This window comes from Schistocerca gregaria, chromosome 1 (assembly GCF_023897955.1).
Source record: "Schistocerca gregaria isolate iqSchGreg1 chromosome 1, iqSchGreg1.2, whole genome shotgun sequence".
Taxonomy (NCBI): Eukaryota; Metazoa; Arthropoda; class Insecta; order Orthoptera; family Acrididae; genus Schistocerca; species Schistocerca gregaria.
Genome location: NC_064920.1, coordinates 243,077,389 through 243,101,975, shown reverse-complemented (window position 1 = coordinate 243,101,975; position 24,587 = coordinate 243,077,389). Strand labels below are relative to the sequence as shown.

General features: G+C 39.8%; 1 protein-coding gene across 2 annotated transcripts in view; it reads left to right on the top strand.

The window, feature by feature from the left end:
• LOC126339068 (spermatogenesis-associated protein 22) overlaps positions 1 to 24,587 on the top strand; it is a 125,846-nt gene that overhangs the window by 10,971 nt on the left and 90,288 nt on the right. The gene's annotated exons all lie outside the window — the stretch shown is intronic.

The following is a 24,587-nucleotide window of genomic DNA, read 5'->3' as shown; positions in this document are numbered from 1 at the left end:
TATACATCAAGTAAAATGAAAATGGGTTGCAGATTTGCTTTCTTTTAAGTGAAGAATGTTTGACAGGAGAATGTTTGACAGTATATGACTCAACTTTCAGCTTTCTGCTTTCCATGAGTCAAACGTAAATGCAAAAGTAATTCTCTGCATATTGTGTGAAAGATATTATTTATTTTGACACTTTCAAATTATGCAGAACACTGGTAAACAAATCTCCATTGGTGAAACATTTCAAAATATGACAATTTCAGGCAGCTAGGTGCTGCTTCCCTCACATTAACATCCACAATCAGCGAACTCTTTGAACACTGGGCAGTGAGTTACTCAACTTTCAGATATTGTAATAAAAGATAACCACCTCATGAGATGAGAGACATACAATTTGCAATTTTGGCAAACATTTTTGGAATACAGTGATAAATAGATTATTATATTTTAACTAAAGTTCAGTCTTGATCACAACACTTATGCCTCAATAACATAGGTGACCAGTTTCGGTTATATTTATATAACCATCTTCAGACCCATGGCTTCCTTGGAGGATGGTAGTTGACTTTGTAGCAACTGAGGAGAGCTCTGCCTACCATCCTCCAAGTAAGCCATGGGTCTGAAGATGGTTATATAAATATAACCGAAACTGGTCACCTATGTTATTGAGACATAAGTGTTGTGATCAAGACTGAACTTTAGTTAAAATAAATACGATTTCAAATAATAAAATATTTTTAACCAATAGATTCCCTGCAGTTTTTTGATAACAGTTTTCCGAAAAACCGCTGTAGCAACTTTGCTTTTTTTCTCTCTCTCTCTCTCTCTCTCTCTCTCTCTCTCTCTCTCTCTCTCTCTCTCTCTCTCTCTCTCTTTTTTTTTTTTTTTTTTTTTTTACGTGCAGTATATTACTTCAGCAGTGCAAGAGATGATTCAATTTTGAGTTTTCTGCTTTCATTGAATCAAACCTATATTTAGACATGATTCTCTGTGTGACACTGTGAAGAAGTTGGCCATAAGGAGCCGTGACAAAGAATTGTGGCAATGAGTCTCAACAGCGCATCACAGTGCATACTAAGCTTCACAAGAAGTGTGCTGTAACATGACCTAAATGTGTACATCATGCATGTTATTTTTCTTTTTTCTTTTATTGTGCCACCTTAGCCAACCTCCAGTACATATTAAATCACCAACACACACATAACTCATGATTCACATACAGTATTTACAGTGGTTCCTTACAATACAGTGTGCTCCCATCATTGCTGTGAGATGCCTCTCCAGATGCTCATTCTATACGGAACACGTAATATTCATGGCTCCAGTTTCCTTGCCGTGCCCTGTTTACATCACATAAGCTATATGAAAGTGATGATACTCGCTTACTTAATGTTGTTCTGGGAATAATTCATAGTCCATATACCAGTCACGTCTTGCGGCCATAGAGAATTAATGCTGTGTGTTTGAATCTGGGCCAAGTTGCTAGTTATATACAGATTCAAGTTGCCTCTTCATGTCTGTCTGTAAGTGCAGGCTAATCTCAGAAACTGCTGTAGGTATTTTATCTGGCAGCCAGAGACTGTGCTCATGTGTGTGTTAGTTGCTTTTGCGTGTGTGTGTGTGTGTGTGTGTGTGTGTGTGTGTGTGTTTTACCTAATTGTGAGAAGGCCTGTTTGACTAAAAGCTTCATTTGACAGACTTTTAGTTGTTTCCATTTGTAACTGAGCTTCCCTCCTATATGGTGAGTAGCAACTACCCTTTTCATAATATTGTCATTTATAAATATTGTGTACAAATTGCCTGAATTATGATGGATAACAGTTAAGTTGTAAAAATGGTGTCACTCCCACCTAGTGAACACCAGTCATAGCTTGAGAGAGAGCAGCGCCTTGAGGCAGCAGAAAGCATGACAGAATTTGCATTTGGTATGATGGTCTGGTGCTCAGTCAGGGTTTCTGGGTGATTGGCATACGTCAAGGATTTAAGATAGCCCCATAAGGAGAGCCATAGGAGACTAAATGTGCACATGTGCCGGCCACTGAAGATCATACCTCAAAGAGATGAGATGGTTGTGGAAGTGCCATGTGTGCTGTGGTGCTGTCTGTTGGATCCAGACGTTCCCCCCATCCATTTCTTCAAGTTTGGGAAGAAAAAACTCCTCAATAATCTGGACAGAACATTCAGGAGTGACCGCAGCTATCCTGTCATTCTTTGTGAAAAACCATGGGCTAATAATGCCAATTTGGGATAATGTCCTCCAAATAGACATACATTCTGTATGCTGGAGCTGCTCCTGAAGTTCTCAGGGGTTCATGTCACTCCGAAAGTGTATGGTTTGTTTATTTATGCATCCAGTCACGAGGTATGTTTTCGTTCAAGGCATCACATGCATTTTTTTGTGAAACAAAATTGTGTGGATTAACTGTGTGAACGACTGCCAGTTTGTATGGATGAAATTTCAGGTCATCATGAAAAATTCATCTCCCAGTGCAGCTGCATGTTTGCATGCAGGTCACTTGGGGGAATTCAAAATCGCCAACCTTACTTTCTTGATGTTTTCTGGTGTCCTTGTAGTTCTGGAAGGCCCTGGTTTCTTTTCATACACACTACCAGTATCCATGAACATGTTCACCCACATAAAAATTGATTTTTGATCAGGAACACAACCTGAAGTGCATTGTTGAACAGTTCTCTGAAAGCACACTTGGTTGTGGTGAGTGAATGGCCGTTGGAAGAGTAAGTTGCCACGGCGAACATGTACTTCTCTCTCATTCACTGCATGATCGCTGCTAAACTAACCTAAAATAAAAAGTTAGGTTCTGCCATTTCAAATGTGCTCAACCCCACACGGCACTAAATAACTGCCACTGTGTCGTATGTATTTCAAATAAGTAAGTTCCTGTGCTGCACCCTGTACACACTGAGGTGATAAAAGTCTTGGAATACCTCCTAATATAGTGTTGGATATCCGTTTGCCTGGCAGAGTGCAGCAACACAATGTGGCATTGACTAAGAAATCAGAAGTCCCCTGCAGAAATATTGAGCCATGCTGCCTCTATAGCAGTCCACAACTGCGAAAGTGTTGCCACTGCAGGATGTCAACTGTGAATTGACCTGTTTATTATGTCCCAAAGTGTTCAATGGGATTCATGGCCAGATCATTCGCTCGCATTGTCCATAATGTCCTGCAAACCAGTTGTGAAAGTTGTGAACAGTTTGTGGCCTGGCACATTCTCATCCATAAAAATTTCATTGTTGTATGGGAATATAAAGTCCATGAATGGCTGCAAATGGTCTCCAAGTAGCCAAACACAGCCATTTCCAGTTAACAGTCAGTTCAGTTGGACCAGACGACCTAGGCCATTCCAAGTAAACACAGTCCACACCATTATTGAGCCATCACCAGCTTGGACAGTGCCTTGTTGACAGCTTGCGTCAGTTGCTTCATGCAGTCTGTGCCACACCCGAACCCTACTGTCAGCTCTTACCAACTGGAATCGGGGCTTATCTAACCAGGCCATGGTTTTCCTGTTGTCTGTTATGCAACCGATATGGTCAAGATCCCAGGAGAGGTGCTGCAGGTGATGTCGTGCTGTTGGCAGAGGCAATCACATTGGTCATCTGCTGCCATAACTCATTAACATACAGTGAGGCCATCAGTCCCATCGGATTGGGAAGAAGAGGGAAGAAAATCAGTTGTGCCCTTTAAAGGGAACCATGAAAATGCCAGTTATTTGTTCATTAACAATATAATAAAGTATTAACACTTCGTCTACAGGCCACGAGTGGCCTACCTGGACCATCCGACTGCCGTGTCATCTTCAGAGGAGGATGTGGATTGGAGGGGCATGGGGTCAGCACACCGATCTCCCGGTCATTACGATGGTATTCTTTACCGAAGCTGCTACTATTCAGTCGAGTGGCTCCTCAATTGGCATCACGAGGATGAGTGTACCCCAAAAAATGGCAACAACGCATGGCAGCGGGATGGTCACCCATCCAAGTGCCAGCCATGCCCAACAGTGATTAACTTTGGTGATCTCATGGGAACTGGTGTATCCACTGCGGCAAGGCCGTAGAATAAAATATTTAAATGGCAAAATATCACCTATTAATAACATCCAAGTTCAGTTCTTCAGCATCCTAATAAACTTTGTTATCTTCGTAGGCATTTTATATTTTAAACTAATGTCTGTTGGTGGTATATGAAATACTAATAATGTGGGAAAGAATTGTTTGTGTTGATAATGCAAGTGGCATAAATAAGTTGATCATAAATGTACTTCCGTAAGGGTTGATAACTATTACTTAATTCAGACATAGCACAGTTCATGTGGATCTGTACAATATAGTCTATAATTTCAACAAAACCAGTAGAAACAAGGCAAGAAGGCAATATGTAAAGCAGAATGTCATATTGTTAAGAACTTCACAGGCATCTGCTGGTGGAAATGGAAGGAGTGGGTCAGCTGGGAGGAGCAAAATCCAGTGAGACAAGGAAAGGTTGGCAATTATAAAACAGAGAGAGAGAGGCTGGGATGGAGTGCAATATCAGAACAGGAAAGGAAGAGAGATATTGGCTGGGAAATTAAATGAGAGGAAATGATAGAAAGTTCTGGGCAATTGAGTGCAAATTGGTGGCCAAGGGTAGAGAGTTTTGGTGACTTAGGAGAGTGATTGTGTGAATGAAGAATGTGATGGAGAGATAGTTCCAACTTGAAGAGGGCAGAAGAGCTGGTGCTTGGGATGGGTAATTGAGTTTGCATTTTATCACAGTTTCTTGGTGGCCATTCAGACTGGAAGGCAGGAGGTTAGTTATCAATTCACATAGAACACTGCATGACAATTGCAGTATAGATAGTTTGTAGCATGGCAACTGTAACAAGTGACTCTTCTTTTGATTTAATATGAAATTCTTGTGACTGGATTACAATAGAAAGGTTTTTGTGGGATTGGCCTTGCACCTAGGTCATTCACAGAGGTGATTCGTGAGAGGCAGGATTGGGAGCAGATGTGGCATAGTGACAGACTTGGATGTTACATAGGATAGGCAAATTAAGGAATACCTATTTGGGAGTTGCAAGCAGGATTTTGAGTAGGATATCTCACCTCAGATCTCAAGATGTAGATGAAGTTCTGGCAAAGGGACTGGTTGAACTTTTCATGGCCAGAGTGATGTTTGGGTAACAGGAGGAATATAGTTGATTATTGGTTCATACTGGTGGCTGGTTTGTTGGCAGTTCAGGAAGAAATGGAGTTGGAAATCTTGTTTGTGGACTAGTTGGACTGAATTCAACAGCTTGTAGAGTCTGGTAAGGTTGTCTTCATATTGAGATGACTCCTTTCTTCTCACTACAAACATGGTTCCTGTAGGTGCCAAGAGTGTAGGGGAGCTTGTTTTGTTTACTGATGAGATGAACATGGCAATAAATAGCAAATCGAGTATAGTTTTAGAAAGATCAACTAATGATATTTTTTCACTAAAGTTTGAAAAGACGTACTGTGTAATGTTCCATGCTTGTAAGAGGTTTCCCCCAGTATATATCTAAAATATAATAACAGCAGATAAAAGAGGCTGAAGTGTTAAATTCTTGGGATTTCTACTTGATAGTAAATTCAGTTTATTTTTCGACGTAAAACCCCCCCCCCATGAACCATGGACCTTGCCGTTGGTGGGGAGGCTTGCGTGCCTCAGCGATACAGATGGCCGTACCGTAGGTGCAACCACAACGGAGGGGTATCTGTTGAGAGGCCAGACAAACGTGTGGTTCCTGAAGAGGGGCAGCAGCCTTTTCAGTAGTTGCAGGGGCAACAGTCTGGATGATTGACTGATCTGGCCTTGCAACATTAACCAAAACGGCCTTGCTGTGCTGGTACTGCGAACGGCTGAAAGCAAGGGGAAACTACAGCCGTAATTTTTCCCGAGGACATGCAGCTTTACTGTATGATTAAATGATGATGGCATCCTCTTGGGTAAAATATTCCGGAGGTAAAATAGTCCCCCATTCGGATCTCCGGGCGGGGACTACTCAGGAGGATGTCGTTATCAGGAGAAAGAAAACTGGCGTTCTACGGATCGGAGCGTGGAATGTCAGATCCCTTAATCGGGCAGGTAGGTTAGAAAATTTAAAAAGGGAAATGAATAGGTTAAAGTTAGATATAGTGGGAATTAGTGAAGTTCGGTGGCAGGAGGAACAAGACTTCTGGTCAGGTGACTACAGGGTTATAAACACAAAATCAAATAGGGGTAATGCAGGAGTATGTTTAATAATGAATAGGAAAATAGGAATGCGGGTAAGCTACTACAAACAGCATAGTGAACGCATTATTGTGGCCAAGATAGATATGAAGCCCACACCTACTATAGTAGTACAAGTTTATATGCCAACTAGCTCTGCAGATGATGAAGAAATTGAAGAAATGTACGATGAAATAAAAGAAATTATTCAGATAGTGAAGGGAGACGAAAATTTAATAGTAATGGGTGACTGGAATTCGAGTGTAGGAAAAGGGAGAGAAGGAAACATAGTAGGTGAATATGGATTGGGGCTAAGAAATGAAAGAGGAAGCCGCCTAGTAGAATTTTGCACAGAGCACAACTTAATCATAGCTAACACTTGGTTTAAGAATCATGAAAGAAGGTTGTATACGTGGAAGAACCCTGGAGATACTAAAAGGTATCAGATAGATTATATAATGGTAAGACAGAGATTTAGGAACCAGGTTTTAAGTTGTAAGACATTTCCAGGGGCAGATGTGGACTCTGACCACAATCTATTGGTTATGACCTGTAGATTAAAACTGAAGAAACTGCAAAAATGTGGGAAATTAAGGAGATGGGACCTGGATAAACTGAAAGAACCAGAGGTTGTACAGAGTTTCAGAGAGAGCATAAGGGAACAATTGACTGGAATAGGGGAAAGAAGTACAGTAGAAGAAGAATGGGTAGCTCTGAGGGATGTAGTAGTGAAGGCAGCAGAGGATAAAGTAGGTACAAAGACGAGGGCTGCTAGAAATCCTTGGGTAACAGAAGAAATATTGAATTTAATTGATGAAAGGAGAAAATATAAAAATGCAGTAAATGAAGCAGGCAAAAAGGAATACAAACGTCTCAAAAATGCGATCGACAGGAAGTGCAAAGTGGCTAAACAGGGATGGCTAGAGGACAAATGTAAGGATGTAGAAGCTTATCTCACTAGGGGTAAGATGGATACTGCCTACAGGAAAATTAAAGAGACCTTTGGAGAGAAGAGAACCACGTGTATGAATATCAAGAGCTCAGATGGCAGCCCAGTTCTAAGCAAAGAAGGGAAGGCAGAAAGGTGGAAGGAGTATATAGAAGGTTTATACAAGGGCGATGTACTTGAGGACAATATTATGGAAATAGAAGAGGATGTAGATGAAGACGAAATGGGAGATACGATACTGCGTGAAGAGTTTGACAGAGCACTGAAAGACCTGAGTCGAAACAAGGCCCCCGGAGTAGACAACATTCCATTAGAACTACTGACGGCCTTGGGAGAGCCAGTCATGACAAAACTCTACCAGCTGGTGAGCAAGATGTATGAGACAGGCGAAATACCCTCAGACTTCAAGAAGAATATAATAATTCCAATCCCAAAGAAAGCAGGTGCTGACAGATGTGAAAATTACCGAACTATCAGTTTAATAAGCCACGGCTGCAAAATACTAACGCGAATTCTTTATAGACGAATGGAAAAACTGGTAGATGCAGACTTCGGAGAGGATCAGTTTGGATTCCGTCGAAATGTTGGAACACGTGAGGCAATACTGACCTTACGACTTATCTTAGAAGAAAGATTAAGAAAAGGCAAACCTACGTTTCTAGCATTTGTAGACTTAGAGAAAGCTTTTGACAATGTTGACTGGAATACTCTTTTTCAAATTCTAAAGGTGGCAGGGGTAAAATACAGGGAGCGAAAGGCTATTTATAATTTGTACAGAAACCAGATGGCAGTAATAAGAGTCGAGGGGCATGAAAGGGAAGCAGTGGTTGGGAAAGGAGTGAGACAGGGTTGTAGCCTCTCCCCGATGTTATTCAATCTGTATATTGAGCAAGCAGTAAAGGAAACAAAAGAAAAATTTGGAGCAGGTATTAAAATTCATGGAGACGAAGTAAAAACTTTGAGGTTCGCCGATGACATTGTAATTCTGTCAGAGACGGCAAAGGACTTGGAAGAGCAGTTGAACGGAATGGACAGTGTCTTGAAAGGAGGATATAAGATGAACATTAACAAAAGCAAAACGAGGATAATGGAATGTAGTCAAATTAAATCGGGTGATGCTGAGGGAATTAGATTAGGAAATGAGACACTTAAAGTAGTAAAGGAGTTTTGCTATTTAGGAAGTAAAATAACTGATGATGGTCGAAGTAGAGAGGATATAAAATGTAGACTGGCAATGGCAAGGAAAGCGTTTCTGAAGAAGAGAAATTTTTTAACATCGAATATAGATTTATGTATCAGGAAGTCGTTTCTGAAAGTATTTGTTTGGAGTGTAGCCATGTATGGAAGTGAAACATGGACGATATCTAGTTTGGACAAGAAGAGAATAGAAGCTTTCGAAATGTGGTGCTACAGAAGAATACTGAAGATAAGGTGGATAGATCACGTAACTAATGAGGAGGTATTGAATAGGATTGGGGAGAAGAGAAGTTTGTGGCACAACTTGACAAGAAGAAGGGACCGGTTGGTACGACATGTTCTGAGGCATCAAGGGATCATCAATGTAGTATTGGAGGGCAGCTTGAAGGGTAAAAATTGTAGAGGGAGACCAAGAGATGAATACACTAAGCAGATTTAGAAGGATGTAGGTTGCAGTAGGTACTGGGAGATGAAGCAGCTTGCACAGGATAGAGTAGCATGGAGAGCTGCATCAAACCAGTCTCAGGACTGATGACAACAACAACAACAACAGTCTCCTTTTAGACTTATACACTTTGTACAGTGCTGTTCTAATTTGTTGATCCGTTCCGAATAATAGGAATTGTCCAAGTCTGCATAATAGCTATTAGTTGCTGCAATCACCTCCTCGTTTGAATAAAATCTTTGTCCCGGCACCCATTTCTTCACATTGAGGAACAAACAGTAGTCTTAGGGAGCCAAGTCTGGAGAATAGGGGGGATGTAAAATGAGTTGGAATCCTATTTCCATTAATTTTGCGACCACAACTGCTGAGGTGTGTGATGGTGCATTGTCATGATGGAAAAAGACTGTTTTGCGTTTTTCTTGCAGCTCGGTTTTCAGACAGTCCAATAATGATGAATAATATTCACCTGTAATAGTTTTACCCTTTTCCAGATAGTCGATGAAGATTATCCCTTGCGAATCCCAAAAGACAGTCACCATAACCTTTCTGGCCGAAGGAATGATCTTCTCCTTTTTTGGTGCAGATTCTTCCTTGCTCTCAGGAGTATAGTAATGTATCCATGTTTCATTCACAGTGATGAAATGATGCTTAAAGTCCTGCAGATTCTTCCTGAACAACTGCAGACCGTCCTTGCAACACTTCACACGATTCAATCGCGGAACGCATCTTGCGGATAGCTTTCTCATGTCCAAATGTTTATGCAAAATATTATGTACCCATTCATTTGAGATGGCCACAGCACTAGCAATCTCACACACCTTCTCTTTAGTCCCCTGAGGCATTTTGCGTATCATAAAGTAATATTTAATAACCACACAAATTTTTTTTGTCTAATTTTTGACAATTACTTGACTTCCTTGATTCACACGAATGCCAAACACAAAGAAATAGACTAATTTGGCTGAAACGTGGTGAGCACGCTCTTCAAAAACGCTACTAATTAAACATGTCCTTGATACGTGCCATTGGTGCCATCTGTCGGACTTAACAAATGCCCCTCGTACACGATTAATCTTCAATTCATTCTTAAATGTTGGGCAGGGGGTTTGTGGAAGCACTTTCAGACTATTTCTCTACTGTTCCACACTTGAATAGCATGAGAAAAATGGATTTCTAAATCTTTCTGTGTGAGATCTAATTTCATTTATCTTATCAGAATAGTTATTTTCCATATGTAGATGGGAATTGACAAAATGTTTTAGCATTCAGAAGAGAAAGTTGGTGATTGTAATTTCATAAGATATCTTTCTGCAATGAAAAACACCTTTGTTTCAATTATCATGACCCCAGCCCACTTATCATATCTGTGACACCCTCTCCCCCCTCCCTTTTTTTTGTAATACAAAGTGAGCTAAAACTTCTATCCTGATGCACTGTAGTCAACCACTGTGTATAAAATTGTACACAGCCTTCAGTAGAAAAGACAAGCTGGGGGGAGGTGTAGCAATTTTGACTGTAAATGAAAGTAATTTTAATGTTATTGATGTGAGTGTCTTCTGCTTGGAAGGAGTTTCAGAATTTGCTACAATGAACCTAAAATGGGGTAGAGATAACATAACAGTTATCGGTGTTTACAAACCACCTGCAGCAAATACAGATACCTTTTTTTGTTAATCTTTCTGACTTGCTCGTATATATAGACACAACATTTTCTGGGCCAAATGGTCATGTAAATTTTATAGTTACAGGGGATATAAATATAGATTTATTAACAAACAATGTCAGCACCAAAAAGTTTCATCTCCTGTGTGATGAATTTAACCTGACCCCACTTATTCGGGAACCCACTAGAGAAATTGGCAATAGTAAAATGTGACTTGATAACATAATAACAAACATGACCTACCTATCCCACGACCAAACTGCATGGTAGCGTGTATAAAATGGTTTGAAAATAGTACCTTTTCATATGATAGCTTTGCTGCTGACTTCTCTTACTGCTTTGATACCACATGCCCAGTTGTAATCACAAAAATGAAACAAACAAAAAAATATAAACAAAAATATTTGGGTAAATTGAAGCTAGACAAAAATTAAAATGACTCCACAGTGCAATGCTGAATAATAGAGAGATTCCTGAGCTAAAGGAAGCCTTCAGAATATATCAAGCACACTATAAGGACTTACTCACACAGACCAGGAGCAACTACATTGCAAATAAGCACCAAAACTTGCACAACGTAACAGCTGGCACCTGGGCAGTCATAAACACTTTTAGAACCTGCTATTACAAATCCTGTATGGACTTTACTATTAACCACAATGGCATGCTGATAAAAGACCAAATGGAAATTGTAAATATTTTTAATGAATATTTTTCTTCCACATGGGAAGCCATAAATGACAAACATAAAAACATGCACTATAGTTTTAAGGTAATGCATGTGACCATAGTATATATCTAGCCCCCACAAACTGTGCAGAAATAATGGACATCATTAGCTCTCTAAAACCCTCTAATTCAGCTAGGCATGATGGCCTAAATATTAAAGTTTTAAAAGCCTGTAGCCAAAATGTCTCTGTACCTCTGTCTGTAGCAGTCAACAATATAATAGAATCTGGCGCCTTTCCAGACAGACTAAAAATAGCACAGGTAACACTCGTTTTTAAAAGAAAGTGATAATAACAAAATAGAAAACTACAGACCAGTCTCAATCCTTCCTGTCTTTTCCAAAATAGTTGAGAAAGTTATATACAACAGGATTATAAACTTTCTTAACAAACACAAACTGATGTTTTAAAATCAAAATGGATTCCTAAAAGATAAATCAGCTAGCACTGCAGCTGCCCAACTAATTGAAGAAGTGTTAGGGGGTATCGAAAGCAAGGAATATGTGGCGGGTGTATGCCTAGACCTGGAAAAAGCCTTTGATTGTGTGAATGTTGACATCCTATTAGACAAGCTATGGAACATGGGCATTAGAGGTACTACTTATGACCTGTAATAGAAAACAGTCTGTTCTGCTTGAAATGGAAATTGGTGTCTACAAATCAGAGTTCACTTACATAAAATATGGCATGCTCCGGCTCGGTGTTGGGCCCACTTCTGTTCTTGATCTATGTAAATTATATTAAATACTGTTCTATAAATTCAAAAATTATTCTGTATGACTATGACACGTCCATTGTGTGTAAAAAGGAATCATGTAATGAACTAGACACCAAGTGTAATAACGTGACAAAAGAAATTGTACAGTTTTTAAATGAAAGCCACTTAAATGTAAGCACCAGTAAAACATGTTTGATGGAGTTCAACAAAAGTAGTTTTAATAATGAAATTAAATTATACATTAGCAACAAATTGGTATAGAAAGAGCCTAGTGTAAAATTCCTCGGCCTAACAATCCAAAGCAACCTGAAATGGGACATACTTATTGGCTCCCTAGCAACTAAATTGTCAAAAAATATATTTGCAATCAGTACTATTAGCAAGTTCTGTAAAGACACTGTAGTCCTAAAGACTGCATACCATGCTCCTTTCTCCTCCCACTTGATCTAGGGTATTGAAATTTTGGGGGCAATGACCAAAGCTAATCTAGATAAGCTACTCATTCTTCAAAAAAGGGGTGTGAGAATAATCTGTGGAGCAAAATATAGGGAATCTTGTCACAACTTGTTACTAAAAACAAGGGTGTTAACTGTTATAAACACATACATTCTAAAAGCCATATTGCTTGTGAAAAGAGTGCACCCAAACACTTATTTGGATTTCCACCAGGACAATACTAGAAATAAAGATTTTACATCGGCAGCCACAGAACAGCACTTTACGAAAAGGGGCCTCAGTATGCAGGTATAAAATTAGCTAATGCACTGCCTAGTGCAGTCATGGATCTTCCTACAATTAAACTGAAACATCAGCTTAAGAAACTTTTAGTAAAACACCCTTTCTACACATTACAAGAGTACCATACTTATATGAAGAACAACAAATGCTTTGTGAAATTATGTAAATAGAAAGCAGTAAACATCTTATTGTAATTTTGTTGTAAATTAATGACGTATTCAGAAGAATGTGTCTTGTGTATCGTGCAAATAACTGTAATCATAACTGTTTCTTTGTACATGCACAATGTACCATTCGACCTTGAATAAAGCTATTATTATTATTATTATTATTATCTTCACTGCATCAGTCCTGTCTGGTTAGGATCCCATACTGTGCAGCAGTACTCCAAAAGAGGACAAGTGTGGTGTTGGCAGTCTCTTTGGTAGATAAGTGTTCCACCAGTCAAACACAGTCTTTGGTTTGTCTTCCCCACAACATTTTCTGTGTGATTGTTCCAGTTTATACTGTTTGTAATTGTAATCCCTAGGCATTTAATTGAATCGACAGTCATTTAAGTTCACACAATTTATTGTGTAACTGAAATTTGATGGAGTATTTTAGTACTCATGTGGAGGACCTCACAATTTTTCTCTTTTTTGTGAAGAAAGAATAAGCAGCCAATCACGTACAAGACAGAAGGTTTATTTAAAGCCCTTGACCATGGTTTAACATCTGCTAGTACATATAGGTACCCAGCTAACTACACAGTGAGTCTGAATAATTTTCGTATCCGTGACGAGTTACAATTGTTCCTGTACATACATCTTAACATGTATCCACTGTTAACCTGGTAAGGTTGTAACTAATATTCTTCTGAAGGAGACGTTTTTATAAATGATGAAACAATGGTCAAAAGGTTTAAATAAACCATACATTTTGCACCTGATTAGCTGCTTATTACTTCGCCGTGAAGATTTCTTTCTGTGGTTGCTGCTCCAGCAGTGTGATGTACAAAATTAAAAAAAATTTCGTTTTATTGTTCAGGGTCAATTGCCACTTTTAGCGTCATGAAGATATCTTATCTAAATCATTTCGTAATTCTTCTTTGATCTTTTGATGAGTTTACCAGAGGGTAAATGACAGTATCATAGGCAAACAGTCTAAGAGTTCTGCTCAGATTGTCTCCTAATTGTTTAGATTAAGAACAGCAGAAGGCCTTTAACAATTACTTGGAGTACCACAGATATAACTTCAGTTTTACTAGAGGATTTTCCATCAGTTACTGACAACTGTGACTTTTCTGACAAGAAATCTTGGATCCAGTCACACAGTGGTAATTATACTCTAATTGGCACATGATTTGATTTGAAGTCACTTATGAGGAACAGTGTTGAAAGCCTTCTGGAAATCTAGAACTATGTGATCAAGTTGAGAGTCCATGTGTATAGCACTCATTACTAAGAGATAAAGAGCCAGTTTTGTTTCATAAAAATTATATTTTCTGAATCCATGCTAGTTATGCGTCAATAGATGATTTCTTCGAGGTATTTCATAATCTTGAAACACATTATACAATCCAAAATCCTAATGTGAATCAATATCAGTGATATGGGACTATAATTTAGTGGATTACAACTATCTCATATCTTTTTATTAATGTGACCTGTGTAACTTTCCAGTCTTTGGGTACAAATCTTTCGCCATGTGAGCAATTGTTTATGATAGCTAAGAATGGAGCAATTTCATCAGCATTCTCTGAAAGGAATCTAATTGGTACACAATCTGGACAGGTAGCCTTACCTTTATGAAGTGACTTAAGTTGATTTGCTTCAAGGAGGATATCAACTTGTAACTTAACTTGTGTTGGCAGCTGTTTGTGATTTGAATACTGTTTTGTTTGCTGCATCTTTTTGTGAAAGAATTTCTTGAGTGGTGCTGTCATCGCTGACATCACTGCTATCACACTGTTGAGGCATTGATGGTGTCTTGCCACTGGCATACTTATATCTTTGGAGTTTTTGCCAGATTTCAAGACAGAGTTTCTTTGTGGAAACTACAAAAACCATCCTGCATTGAAGTTTGCTAAGTTTAAGGCATCTGTAAACTATTGCCAGTCATGGAGATTTTGTGTTCTTTTAACTGTAGTATTTGTCAAATATTGTGCGTAAAAATTGAATTAAAAATAACTGTGCACTTGCCACTCTCTTGGAATATTGCAGACAAGAAAAAATGAAGTTAAAAAACAATAAAAATAAACAACTTTAGTAAAAAGGTAATACAGATAGATACAATTAACGGACTGCACTGACCAGCCAAAATTAATATTCAGTTCATAAACAGTTCACTAACATGTAAGACTGACTTTTGGTGTCATCTGAGTAGTACTTGACTCGAGTAAGTAGACTGCATTACAGCCAGGGTTGGCCATCTGAATAGGGCGCTGTCGACTGAGTGATAACATCACTTCATCCAAAGTTTCAAATAAATTAGAGAGCATCTTCTCTGGCAGTGATCACAATACCTTGAATGGTGAAGCTTGGGGACCATATTGATATCAAGACTGTGTCAAATACTCTCCTGAATGGGTCTCGAACATATGGCAAGAAATGGACAGGTTTCTGTCAGGGGATGTAAAACTGTTACATTGGTTGCAGGATGATAAGAACCACCTCACCCGGAGGTGCTGATGGTTCTAGAGTATTTGTGTCACTGTAGTTGAAAGTCTCTGACTACCTGGAAGGAGATTCTGGACCTTTAAGGGGGCACGCCACTGGTAGGGGTGCCCAAACCAGCAGGGGAAGTTACAGACAGTTTCCTTTTACTGGATCTTTGCTGGTAGCCATCATGTATTCTTGGCCATGTTGATGGTGCCTGACCAGAGCATCCGGTGCTTTGTGGCTGTGGTGCCAGGGGGCCACGAATGATGGAGGTGCAGTTGGTGTTCACATAACTGTTATGTGGAACACTTATTACTACAAGGTGTACAAATTGAGAATTGTGGAGAGCATTTTGTCAGAGGTGGTAAATGAATTTAAAACCTTCTGCATACCACTTCTGAAACTGTGCACCACGTGTGCAGCATCATTGTTAGACTCACTTTTAAAAGATGTCAGAAAGGGTAAGTGATTTCCAGGTCAGTTATCAGTTGGAATTCTACACTGTAGCAATAAAAGTGAAATTTCTGGATCATGCAAATGATGGCCATTTCCTCTTTTTCAGTCTACGTGTAATTCCATCTGCTGGGTTTAATACTTCAGATATATGCAGCCTGTGTAAAAAGTATCCGACCTTTGGCCAGAAAAAATATTTATAGTACCTGACGGGGTTGGAACCCTAATCCCCATCAAAGTAGGCCCATTGTGCTTGCATACACTTAGCCCACTGAGCCTTCCGCTGCTGGAAACACCTCTGAAAGTCTTCTTTTGGAATGGTATTCAGCTCTGTCATCATGTTCCGCATTATCTCTTCTCTACTCTCAAAACGGGATCCTTTCAGTGGCGTCTTCAATTGTGGAAACAACCATAAGTTGTAAGGTGCCATGTCTGGAGAGGAGGGAGGTTGATGAATGGCTGTAATTCCATGTTTGGCTAAGAAATTTTGTATCAAGTGGGATGAATGTGCGAGGGCATTGTCGTGATGCAGTTACCAGTTTTTCGCAGTCCACGTCTTGTCTTTTGTGCCGAACTGCGTCATGGAGTCGCTGGAGAACATCTTGATAGTATCCCTTTGTCACTGTTTGTCCTTCCGGTGCATATTTGAGATGCACAATTCCACGGACATCAAGGCAGACAGGGAGCATCACCTTGATTTTGCTTCGCACCTGCCGCACTTTCTTCGGCCTTGGAGACTCAGGATGCTTCCATTGCGATGACTGTCTTTTTGTTTCTGGGTCATATCCGACACCCATATCTCATCTCCAGTTATCACGGTGTTCAGAAACCCCGGATCAGTGTTGGTAGTGTCCAGAAGGTCCTGTGAAATGTCAAAACGGAGGTCTTTTTGTTCTGGCAACAACAACTTGGGCACGAATTTTGCAGCCATTCAGTGCATGTTCAAATCATCATGCAAAATTGCATATGCAGAATCTTTACTCACTCCAACCTCTTGGGCAATCTCCCGCACAGTCAAACGACAATCTGCCATCACCAAATTTTGCGGCCTCTCAACAACAGCTGCACTCCGAGCAGTTTGGGGCCTGCCAGAACGTTGGTCACTCTCCGCTGATGTGCAGCCATTTTTTAATTGGTTTAACTACTCCTTAATTTGTGTTACACCCCTTGCATTTTCTCCAAATATCTGCTGAATCTTATGAATTGTTTTGCTTTGAGAATCACCAAGCTTTTGACAAAATTTGATGCAGTATCTTTGCTCAACACGTTCAGTCATCTTGAGAGAATCGATAATCCGATGAACACATTGCATAGCACCTCACTGAGTGACCGATAGGCAGCGACTGACACGCGGGAAGGCGGGGACAAAATTCACGCATGTGCATAAAGGTCTCTTACTTTACTGTGTACAGTGGCGATACGCTGTCGTCTCTATTTTGGGCGGGAAAATCAAAGGTCGGATACTTTTTAGACAGACCTCGTATATGCTGTGAGGTTCTAAAAATTTGATCTGGTTTCCTATTAACAAGAACTTCTCCTATGCCATAATCTGATGTGTCAGCAGCTATTAGAGAGGGCATGACATGGCTACACAAAACAAAGACTAGTGTGGATTTTAATTTTAATTTCAGTGTCTGAAAATCATTTCAGTAATTGACACACCCAGGAAATGGGTGAATATTTATGTATTTAGTACTTTGGTCATCTATAGAACAATGTACAAAACGGTAGTGGACTTAACTCTAGTCATTGCGGAGAACAGTTTTCAAGATGATATGTATTTCCACAAGTTAAGTGTTACAAAAGTTACTGATCCATGCATTCATGGTAATTCAGTATTTAATTACTGAACAAAAACAACAGTACTATTGATATTCTGTAATAGATCTCTAGAAAGTATTAGTATTTAGTATACATTTTATATCATTTGGCAACTTATTGAATAGTTTAATTCCCATATAGCATGTACCTTTCTGTTACAAACTTTTATTGCCTGGGAAAAAATGTAAGTTACTTTTTAATCTAGTGTTATGATTGTATAAGACACTATTTTTCTAATACTATTATCATTTCCAATTACATTTTTAAAATATGCATTAGTGTGTCAGGAATAGCATGATAGTGGTAGAACTTCCAGTGTTTTAAATATGACTGTCTAACTCTACTGCATAATAATAATCCTAATGGCTCTTTTGAATTCTCAAGACTCCAGAGTTGCTGGTGATTTTCCCCAGAATATGAGTCCATCTTTTAAATGTGCATTAAAATGTGTGTAATAGGTAGACACTAGTACCTATGCATTTATGTATCCTTTTAGAGCCCTCAGAAGATACGAGCCTCCACTCAGCTTGGCATTAATATGTTCAAAATGCTTGTCCCATTTGAGGTCACTTTACATTCAAATACCAAGAAATTTTGTTACCTCTTTATTCACAATGGTTTTGCTGGTTGTTGGTGATATTTGAATAATGCAAGTTAGTGTTTTGACAATTATGAAAATCTAACGCTGCTATTTTCCTATTGTCTATTATAAGCTGATTCATTGTTGGCCATTTACTTAGTTGATCTGTAATCAGCGTTGTGGGTAAAATCTTCTCAGGTATTGTTGAAAGGAAAGGGCGAGTATTAGTTGAGGACCAATTGGATGAAAATCAGTGTGGGTTTAGGCCTCTTAAAGGTTGTCAGGACCAGATCTTTAGCTTACGGCAAATAATGGAGAAGTGTTATGAGTGGAACAGGGAACTGTATCTATGCTTTATAGATCTAGAAAAGGCATATGACCGGGTTCCTAGGAGAAAGTTATTGTCTGTTCTACGAGATTATGGAATAGGAGGCAAAATTTTGCAAGCAATTAAAGGTCTTTACATGGATAGTCAGGCAGCAGTTAGAGTTGACGGTAAATTGAGTTCATGGTTCCGAGTAGTTTCAGGGGTAAGACAAGGCTGCAACCTGTCTCCACTGTTGTTCATATTATTTACGGATCATATGTTGAAAACAATAGACTGGCTGGGTGAGATCAAGATATGTGAACACAAAATAAGCAGTCTTGCATATGCGGATGACTTTGTTGTGATGGCAGATTCGATTGAAAGTTTGCAAAGTAATATTTCAGAGCTAGATCAGAAATGTAAGGACTATGGTATGAAGATTAGCATCTCCAAAACGAAAGTAATGTCAGTTGGAAAGAAATATAAATGGACTGAGTGCCAAATAGGAGGAACAAAGTTAGAACAGGTGGACAGTTTCAAGTACTTAGGATGCATATTCTCACAGGATGGCAACATAGTGAAAGAACTGGAAGTGAGGTGTAGCAAAGCTAATGCAGTGAGCGCTCAGCTATGATCTACTCTCTTCTGCAAGAAGGAAGTCAGTACCAAGACTAAGTTATCTGTGCACCGTTCAATCTTTCGACCAACTTTGTTGTATGGGAGCGAAAGCTGGGTGGATTCAGGTTACCTTATCAGCAAGGTTGAGGTTATGGATATGAAAGTAGCTAGGATGATTGCAGATACTAGTAGATGGGAACAATGGCAGGAGGGTGTCCACAATGAGGAAATCAAAGAAGAACTGGGAATGAACTCTATAGATGTAGCAGTCAGGATGAACAGGCTTAGATGGTGGGGTCATGTTACACACATGGGAGAAGCAAGGTTACCCAAGAGACTCATGGGTTCAGCAGTAGAGGGTAGGAGGAGTCAGGGTAGACCAAGGAGAAGGTACCTGGATTCGTTTAAGAATGATTTTGAAGTAATAGGTTTAACATCAGAAGAGGCACCAATGTTAGCACTGAATAGGGGATCATGGAGGAATTTTATAAGGGGGCTATGCTCCAGACTGAACACCTAAAGGCCTAATCAGTCTTAAATGATGATGATGATGATGATGATGATGATGATCTGTAACAGAATTTGCTTAATGTTGGATATCTTCAATTTTTTTGCTGCTTTTACTAATACCATTGCGTCATCAGCAAACATGATTATTTTGTGTGATTCACCATGTACACCCAGGTCATTGATATACAGGGTGAGGACAAAGTCTTGCCCTGATTATAACAATTTATTACAGAATAACCGTTTGACATAATAATTTACGTTTGATGGGTTAGTGTTACTAGCCTTTTTTAAGACCACTTACGTTAGTAAACTTCAACGTGTGGTCCCTTGGTAGCTCGAAGAATTTCAAGGCAGTATTCCAGTTCCCGCCAGGTGTTTCGTAACGTGTCCTGTCACAGTATCCACAGCAACTTGTATCCTAGCCTTCAATTCGTCAACGTCACCAACTGGTGTGATGAAGACTCTGTCCTTGATATAGCCCCAGAAAAAAAAGTCAAGGGGTGTAATGTCAGGAGAGGAGAGTAATGTCCAGATCAGTGGATTGGAAGGATCGGGAACGGTCCAACACCCTGGCTACCCCGCTCTCCAGACATTACGCCCCTTGACTTATCCTTCTGGGTGGTATATCAAAGACAGAGTCTTTGTCACACCAGTTGCTGACATCAATGAACTGAAGGCTAGGATACAAGCTGCTGTGGGTACTGTGACAGAACACGTTACGAAATAACTGGCGGGAACTGGAATACCATCTCGACATTCTACAAGCTACCAAGGGAGCACATGTTGAGGTTTACTAATGTAAGTGGTCTTAAAAAAAAAACTAGTAACACTAACTTATGTAATGGCATCAAATATAACTTATTATGTCAAACTGTTATTCTGTTATAAATTTTTATAGTCATGGCAAGACTTTGTGCTCACCCTCTATATGAAAAAAAGAAGAGGTCCCATTACTGAACCTTGAGGTACCTCATAGACTGGGCACTCTTCTGACAGGTATTCAGAGACAATTTGTGCTTTTTCATGAATATGTCTAATGCACACTTTTTGCTTGAGGTCACTGAGAAATGAAGGAATCCATTCAAGCTGACTATGTGTGGGATGCACAAAAGGACTTTTTAGGTTAGGTGACACTCCATCCAATTCAGATAATGTTAGCTGTAGGGAACACAGAAGTATCAGTGTAAGATTGAAAGAAATGCCTCACATAGGTGATAGTGCTAAAATCCCAATGGTAAACTGCCAAAGCATTCGCAACAAAGTGCCAAAGTTTGAAGTGCACATAAAAGCAGTGAAGCTCACACAATACTAGGTACGGAGAATGCTGAAATCTGAAATTGATAGCAGCGAAATTTTTGAAGAAAATTTAAGTGTATATTGAAAGGATAGGCAACTGGGAAATGGAGGTGGTATATTTGTTGCATTAGACAAGAAATTCAGTTCCATTGAGATAGAAACTGAAGTTGCATATGGCGCTTGTTTGGGCAAGACTTAGTCTCAGGGGGGGCATAAAATGATAATTGGACCCTTCTATCGCCAACCATACTCGTCTCCTAATGTAAGCAGAAACTTTAGAGAAAACCTTATTTCACTTGTACATAAGTTCTCCAATTATACTGTAATCATTGGTAGACACTTTAGTCTTCCAACAATTAATTGGGAAAATTACAGTTTTGTTAGTGGTGGGCGTGATAAGATATCCCATGAAACAATACTAAATACCTTTTGTAAAAACTACCTAGAACAGATATTTAGAAACCTCACTCATGATGGAAACATATTGGGTCTAATAGCAACATATAGACCTGATGTCTTTGAGGATATTCACGTCAAAATTGGTGTCAGTGACCATGATGCGGTTATGGAAACAGTGTTTACTAAAATACAAAGGACAACTAAAACAAGCAGAAATATATATATATATATATATATATATATATATATATATATATATATATATGTTCAGAAAACTAGATAAAAAAAAATCAGTAATGCCATATCTCAATGAGCAACTTGAAACTTTCAGCACAGGGCTGGAGCATGTAGAGGAGCTATGGCTCTAGTTGAAAAGAATTGTTGACCAAGCACTGGATAGATTTGTACCCAGTAGAAAAGTCCATAATGGGGTGGAACCTTCATGGTATGCAGTCAGTGTAAAGAAACTTCTGAAGAAATAGAGATTACTGCATAATAGGTTTAAAACAAAGCATATGACTATTGATAGAGAGATGCTGAATGAAAAACATTTGGCCGTCGAGAGAGCAATATGTGATGCCTTCAGTGACTACCACAGCAGAATATTGTCAAATAAGACACAAGCAGACATTTGTAAAGGCAAGGTAAGTCTTTCAATAGAAGGAAACTTCCACATGGGAAAAATGTATTAAAAACAAAGATTCCAAGACTTACCAAGCAGGAAAGTGCCGGTAGACAGGCACAATAAAATAACACACAAACACACACACAAAATTACGAGCTTTCGCAACCGGCAGTTGCTTCGTCAGGAAAGAGGGAAGGAAAAGGAAAGATGAAAGGATGTGGGTTTTAAGGGAGAGGGTAAGGAGTCATTCCAATCCCGAGAGCGGAAAGACTTACCTTAGGGAGAAAAAAGGATAGGTATATACTCGCGCGCGCACACACACACACACACACACACACACACACACACACACACACACATATCCATCCATACATACACAGACACAAGCAGACATATTTAAAGGCAAAGAGTATGGGCAGAGATGTAAGTCGAGGCGGAAGTGTGGAGGCAAAGATGATGTTGAATGACAGGTGAGGTATGAGTGGCGGCAACTTTAAATTAGCGGAGATTGAGGCCTGGTGGATAACGAGAAGAGAGGATATATTGAAGGGCAAGTTCCCATCTCCGGAGTTCGGATAGGTTGGTGTTGGTGGGAAGTATCCAGATAACCCGGACGGTGTAACACTGTGCCAAGATGTGCTGGCCGTGAACCAAGGCATGTTTAGCCACAGGGTGATCCTCATTACCAACAAACACTGTTGGAATTGGCCAACTCATACAGATACCTAGGTGTAACATTCTGTAGGGATATAAAATGGAATGATCACATAGGCTCAGTCACGGGTAAAGACTTCAGCTTATTGGTAGAATACCGGGGAAGTGCAGTCAGTCCACAAAGGGGATTGATTACAAATCACTCATGTGAACCATCCTAGAATATTGCTCAAGAGTGTGGGGCCCATACCAAATAGAACTAACAGCAGATATTGAACACATACAGAGAAGGGCAGCACGAATGGTCACAGGTTTGTTTTATCTGTGGGAGAGTGTCACAGAAATACTGAAGAAACTGAACTGGAAGACTCCTAAAGATATATATAAACTATCCCGAGAAAGTCTATTAACAAAGTTTCAAGAACTGGCTTTAAATGATGACTCTAGGAATATACTATAATCCCCTACGTATTTCTCACATAGGGATCATGGGACTAAGATTAGAATAATTATTGCATGCACAGAGGCATTCAGACAATCATTCTTCCCATGCTCCATACGTGAATGGAACAGGAAGAAACCCTAATAATTGGCACAATGGGATGTACCCTCTGCCATGCACCTCATGGTGGTTTTCAGAGTATAGATGTAGATGTAAGTGCAAATTTGCTGTCCCCTGTTGCCATAGTACTCAAGCTTGTTAGAAGAATTCTGCAGTTTACCATGTCGAAAGATTTAGTCAAGCCTAAAAGTGTACCTGCTGTTTTCTGTTTTTGGTCAATAGCTTTTAAAACAGTGGTTATGCATTCATCGATTGCCGTCTCAGTTGATTTCTTAGTATGAAAGCCATGGCTAATACTCCATTTTTGTTCATAAACCTTACTAACTTATTGCACATTATTTTTTCCAATACTTTTGAAAAACAGGTTGTTATTGGAATGAGACAGTTGTTTATCACTTTATCTTTGTCACCAGCTTGTATATGAATAACTTTGAATGCTTTTAGCTGATCAGGAAAAATGCATGACACTCATAAGCAGTTACACGTATGAGTGAGGGTGTCAATTATATGTTAGAGGGAAAGCTGTAAGATTCTGGTGAGTATAAGCTGTACTAAGGAGTATTGAAAGAGGAAGTACCGGCCACACTGAAATGGACCCTCTGATACTGAAATAGGCTGAAAGAAGTATTAACTACAAGAAAAAACTTAAATTTTGCATCCAGCATAATATGGAGGTTCACAATTCATAAATCTATTGTCATATAACATGTCGCGTCCCAAGCGTGGGTTTTGCGAGGGATTGAGCGACACGGTTCGTAAACGGGAATTAGCCGGTTGACCTAATTGAGAGGGAGACTTTTGATCTGGCTAAGATGTTAAATTCCCTGGTGTGAAGGTACAAGGCTAGGATGTTGGTAGAAGTAAACTCGTATGGACGTTATAAAAGTTCTAATTTATTCATAAAGAATACAGATCACCCTAACTGCGTAGTGATTGTACCTACAGAATAGCCAAGCCCATTACAGAGACGGTGACTGACTTCCACCGTTCTGGCTGCCTGATAGAACTTTCCAGCACTTTGCTGCCCACACTAGCACCCTACGTCAGAGTCCCGCGGTCGCTGCCTAAACGCTCATCGGCGACTATCTCCAACTGTCTGCCTGCAGCCCGCCCTCAGCCCAAGTCGGCTGCTACTCACGCTGACTACCGTCGCTGCCTAAACCCGAGAGAGAGAGAGCTCCCCGGAGCGGGGTGCCTCCGAGTTTTGTTAGCTCTTCCCCTTCGACCCCGCCAGCGCTTGGCATGACGTAGCGTCGAGTGCAACTTTTCCTTATTAGGGATTGTTTTAGTATTAACTTCAGTACTTTTCTTCAGAAGCTGGGTGGAGGGGTAGAGGGGCCTCTCCCTATATGGTCACGCACTGCGTCCTGAGCCCTTCATTGGCTCCTCATGACGTAGTGCGGTCCCCACCTAGGGCCCTCTTTCTTTCTCTCTCCGCTCCCAGACTTCTCCCTCTAGC